Genomic DNA, 5,000 nt, shown 5'->3' on the forward strand with positions numbered 1-5,000 from the left:
CCAATCGACTTACTGAGATACTTCAAGGAGACTTGCCTCAGCAATTCTTATGGCATAGGAAATGCCGACCAAAATACATGAATAAACGTGAAATAGAAAGAAAATTGAAGGCAGAATCGAAAAAGGATACCAAACAAAGTTCCTCTGCATCCATCCCAAATCCGCAAAATGTTAGTCTACGGAGCAAAATAGCTCCAATAGATTGGAAGCAGTGTATCTTTTGCCAACAAGATCAGAAAGAAAAACTACATCTCATACAAGAAATGAAAGTCAGCAGCAGAATCCTACAAGCAGCAAAGTGTGAGTCATTCTTAAGAGTGCGACTAGCTTGTGTAAATGATCTTATAGCTGCAGAAGGAAGTTATCACATGACTTGCAAAAACAGATTTGAACGTAGGACCAAACGCATGGAGTCACTTCCGAGCACGGAAATGCCATTAGAGTGGATCTGCCAAGAACTTGAACAATCAGCAAAGCAAGCAGATATTCTGGATCTTGTACATGTGTGGGACCGGTACTCTACACTAGCTAATGAGGCTCAATTAGATATACCGTCTAGATTTCTAAGCCGAAGGAACTCCTTCAAGGAACAAATAGCTGATCGTCTTCAGGGCATATACGACTTTGTTGTACTGCATGATCAGCCTTGAAATGAACCTCGTACTGTCTTGGTTCCATCAAAATACCCTAACCCTAACCTTTTTAGCAAAACAACAGCTTAGAGTCCTCAGCATTGCAAAGGATCTTATGTACACAGTTAGTGGAGACAAGTTCCTCACAATGCTGAGGACTCTAAGCTGTCGTTTTGCTGTGTTATTATCATAATCTTCAACGTCATCCTCCAGCAGGCGCTGACCACCTAGTAACAAGTTGAGGAACATGTACAGACTGTTGGGTATGCTGTCTATTGCTCTGTTTTCACTGATGTCTATCCCCTCTTGTTTTGGATGTGAGATCATATCTCTTCGGATCTGCAATGCCACATGGACCACGTTCAGGAACATATCTTGATCCTTATGTTTGAATGTAGGAATGACTGTATGAATATTGGAGGTGTCATCTTTCACCATTGCTGTTACTGGAATGTGCCGGTATTTTGATGGAACCAAGACAGTACAAGGTTCATTTCGAGGCTGATCATGCAGTACAACAAAGTCGTATATGCCCTGAAGACGATCAGCTATTTGTTCCTTGAAGGAGTTCCTTCGGCTTAGAAATCTAGATGGTATATCTAATTGAGCCTCATTAGCTAGTGTAGAGTACCGGTCCCACACATGTACAAGATCCAGAATATCCGCTTGCTTTGCTGATTGTTCAAGTTCTTGGCAGATCCACTCTAATGGCATTTCCGTGCTCGGAAGTGACTCCATGCGTTTGGTCCTACGTTCAAATCTGTTTTTGCAAGTCATGTGATAACTTCCTTCTGCAGCTATAAGATCATTTACTCAATCTAGTCGCACTCTTAAGAATGAATCACAATTTACTGCTTGTAGGATTCTGCTGCTGACTTTCATTTCTTGTATGAGATGTAGTTTTTCTTTTATGATCTTGTTGGCAAAAGATACTCTGCTTCCAATCTATTGGAGCTATTTTGCTCCGTAGACTAACATTTTGCGGATTTGGGATGGATGCAGAGGAACTTTGTTTGGTATCTTTTTTCGATTCTGCCTTCAATTTTCTTTCTATTTCACGTTTATTCATGTATTTTGGTCGGCATTTCCTATGCCATAAGAATTGCTGAGGCAAGTCTCCTTGAAGTATCTCAGTAAGTCGATTGGTTGCATCTCGGAAATTGTCATGATGTAATTTCATCCGGAGTTGTCTTATAGTGTCAGCTGACTGGAGGCTATCCTTACTAACTGTCATGAGATTTTGCTTATTGTCTTCCTGGCATATGATGCATAACTGTGGGTCCGAGGACATTAAGCTTTCTTGAGTATAATCTATTGCTTCAGCCATGGTTTCTGTCACCAATTGACTAATTCAGACCTACAAGAAAGAGTGAGTTTTCTTAGAATACGAATGCAAAGTCTAAGACATCGATATGTATTAATTTAGCTAGCTCATTGAACCAGTAATGTTAGCTAGCCACTAACGTTAGCTAATCCCAGCAACTAGCTGACTAACATGAGGTAGTAAGGCTTCTTTTAGTGATCAAAAATGCTAAAATATATACTGCAATTATTTAAACTACATAAAACATGTCCCATTATCAAAATATACACTGGACATGACTTTACCTGTTAGCTGTCTCATGTTTCTGATCAGCCGTTCTGAGAGGTGTGAGAAAGGCTAAGCTTGAGCGGTGGGGTGATATTGGGGATGGCAAAGGTTCCATTCCAGCACATTTGATACATTTTACCTCAAAACAAAATACAAAGTAAGTAAAAGTAGCCTAATAATAATAATAATAACTGAGTAATTATTCATAGTTAAAAACAACTATTTTTGCAATATCTAAGCAGTTTTTTCACATTACAGCTCAAATCTGAATATGGCATCAAATTGCCCATGTAGGAAAACTTACAAAAGTACATTTAATTCATGTTTGTACCTTGTTTAGTCAAAAAGATATACTGAAAAATAGATTTCAGCCTGGCGGTGGCGGCCATGTTGGATCTCAATTTTGAGGCATTTTGGGTAATTTTTGAGCTTCATATACAGCAGATTTGGATTCAGCACCCCTTAATACCCCTAGAAATGTTGTATATTATAAATATTCACAAAATGCCTTCAGCACTTTAAATAAGCACATTTTCAGAAATTCTGCCTAGACTACTGCTTAGCTTCCGAGATCAGACGAGATCGGGCGCATCCAGGCTGGTATGGCCATAAGCTGAAGCTGTAGCTTGAAATACCTCTTATATGGAGTTGAAGATAAGTCATATAATATAAGTCATTGATTTGTTGGTGATAATAATTTAGAAGCGCATATTTGTTGGAGTTAAAGTGCCTTAACCATGTGAAAAACACTTTAGGACGTGAGCTGTCGCTGTTACCACGTTGAAATATGTGTGGGTAGATTAAGCGAGAGCGCTCTCTGCTGGTTGAGAAAGCTTACAGCACCTGGTATTCCCAGGCGGTCTCCCATCCAAGTACTAACCAGGCCCGACCCTGCTTAGCTTCCGAGATCAGACGAGATCGGGCGCATCCAGGCTGGTATGGCCGTAAGCAGAAGCTGCAGCTTGAAATACCTCTTATATGGAGTTGAAGATAAGTCATAGCATATAAGTCCTTGATTTGTTGGTTTTATTTGTTGGAGTTAAAGTGCCTTAACCATGTGAAAAACACTTTTGGACGTGAGCTGTCGCTCTTACCACGTTGAAATATGTGTGGGTAGATTAAGCGAGAGCGCTCTCTGCTGGTTGAAAAAGCTTACAGCACCTGGTATTCCAAGGCGGTCTCCCATCCAACTACTAACCAGGCCCGACCCTGCTTAGCTTCCGAGATCAGACGAGATCGGGCGCATCCAGGCTGGTATGGCCGTAAGCAGAAGCTGCAGCTTGAAATACCTCTTATATGGAGTTGAAGATAAGTCATAGAATATAAGTCATTGATTTGTTGGTTTTATTTGTTGGAGTTAAAGTGCCTTAACCATGTGCAAAACACTTTTGGACGTGAGCTGTCGCTGTTACCACGTTGAAATATGTGTGGCTAGATTAAGCGAGACCGTTCTCTGCTGGTTGAAAAAGCTTACAGCACCTGGTATTCCCAGGCGGTCTCCCATCCAAGTACTAACCAGGCCCGACCCTGCTTAGCTTCCGAGATCAGACGAGATCGGGCGCATCCAGGCTGGTATGGCCGTAAGCAGAAGCTGCAGCTTGAAATACTTCTTATATGGAGTTGAAGATAAGTATATAATACAAGTCATTGATTTGTTGGTGATAATAATTTAGAAGCGCTTATTTGTTGGAGTTAAAGTGCCTTAACCATGTGCAAAACACTTTAGGACGTGAGCTGTCGCTGTTACCACGTTGAAATATGTGTGGGTAGATTAAGCGAGAGCGCTCTCTGCTGGTTGAAAATGCTTACAGCACCTGGTATTCCCAGGCGGTCTCCCATCCAAGTACTAACCAGGCCCGACCCTGCTTAGCTTCCGAGATCAGACGAGATCGGGCGCATCCAGGCTGGTATGGACGTAAGCAGAAGCTGCTGCTTGAAATACCTCTTATATGTAGTTGAAGATAAGTCATATAATATAAGTCATTGATTTGTTGGTGATAATAATTTAGAAGCACTTATTTGTTGGAGTTAAAGTGCCTTAACCATGTGAAAAACACTTTTGGACGTGAGCTGTCGCTGTTACCACGTTGAAATATGTGTGGGTAGATTAAGCGAGAGCGCTCTCTGCTGGTTGAAAATGCTTACAGCACCTGGTATTCCCAGGCGGTCTCCCATCCAACTACTAACTAGGCCCGACCCTGCTTAGCTTCCGAGATCAGACGAGATCGGGCGCATCCAGGCTGGTATGGCCGTAAGCAGAAGCAGCAGCTTGAAATACCTCTTATATGGAGTTGAAGATAAGTCATAGAATATAAGTCATTTTTTTGTTGGTTTTATTTGTTTGGAATTAAAGTGCCTTAACCATGTGCAAAACACTTTAGGACATGAGCTGTCGCTGTTACCACGTTGAAATTTGTGTGGGTAGATTAAGCGAGAGCGCTCTCTGCTGGTTGAAAATGCTTACAGCACCTGGTATTCCCAGGCGGTCTCCCATCCAAGTACTAACCAGGCCCGACCCTGCTTAGCTTCCGAGATCAGATGAGATCGGGCGCATCCAGGCTGGTATGGCCGTAAGCAGAAGCTGCAGCTTGAAATACCTATTATATGGAGTTGAAGATAAGTCATAGAATATAAGTCATTGATTTGTTGGTTTTATTTGTTGGAGTTAAAGTGCCTTAACCATGTGCAAAACACTTTAGGACGTGAGCTGTCGCTGTTACCACGTTGAAATATGTGTGGCTAGATTAAGCAAGACCGTTCTCTGCTGGTTGAAAAAG

General features: G+C 41.7%; 7 non-coding genes across 7 annotated transcripts in view; all 7 read right to left on the reverse strand.

The window, feature by feature from the left end:
• Positions 1-3,054: 3,054 nt before the first annotated feature.
• On the reverse strand, positions 3,055-3,173 carry LOC133436213 (5S ribosomal RNA). Its single transcript, XR_009779998.1, has one exon. It is a non-coding gene; the product is annotated as a 5S ribosomal RNA (ribosomal RNA).
• A 199-nt stretch (positions 3,174-3,372) lies between these two features.
• Positions 3,373-3,491, reverse strand: LOC133436016 (5S ribosomal RNA). The gene has a single exon (XR_009779825.1). It is a non-coding gene; the product is annotated as a 5S ribosomal RNA (ribosomal RNA).
• Positions 3,492-3,690: 199 nt separating this feature from the next.
• LOC133436214 (5S ribosomal RNA) lies at positions 3,691-3,809 on the reverse strand. The gene has a single exon (XR_009779999.1). It is a non-coding gene; the product is annotated as a 5S ribosomal RNA (ribosomal RNA).
• Positions 3,810-4,025: 216 nt separating this feature from the next.
• Positions 4,026-4,144, reverse strand: LOC133435978 (5S ribosomal RNA). Its single transcript, XR_009779788.1, has one exon. It is a non-coding gene; the product is annotated as a 5S ribosomal RNA (ribosomal RNA).
• Positions 4,145-4,361: 217 nt separating this feature from the next.
• LOC133436091 (5S ribosomal RNA) lies at positions 4,362-4,480 on the reverse strand. Its single transcript, XR_009779897.1, has one exon. It is a non-coding gene; the product is annotated as a 5S ribosomal RNA (ribosomal RNA).
• A 200-nt stretch (positions 4,481-4,680) lies between these two features.
• Positions 4,681-4,799, reverse strand: LOC133435959 (5S ribosomal RNA). Its single transcript, XR_009779771.1, has one exon. It is a non-coding gene; the product is annotated as a 5S ribosomal RNA (ribosomal RNA).
• Positions 4,800-4,998: 199 nt separating this feature from the next.
• LOC133436191 (5S ribosomal RNA) overlaps positions 4,999-5,000 on the reverse strand; it is a 119-nt gene continuing 117 nt past the window's right edge. Inside the window, exon 1 of the ribosomal RNA XR_009779992.1 lies at positions 4,999-5,000. This exon is cut by the window's right edge and continues 117 nt beyond it. This is a non-coding gene — a ribosomal RNA (5S ribosomal RNA).

Source organism: Cololabis saira, unplaced genomic scaffold (assembly GCF_033807715.1).
Source record: "Cololabis saira isolate AMF1-May2022 unplaced genomic scaffold, fColSai1.1 scf057, whole genome shotgun sequence".
In the NCBI taxonomy this organism is placed as follows: domain Eukaryota; kingdom Metazoa; phylum Chordata; class Actinopteri; order Beloniformes; family Belonidae; genus Cololabis; species Cololabis saira.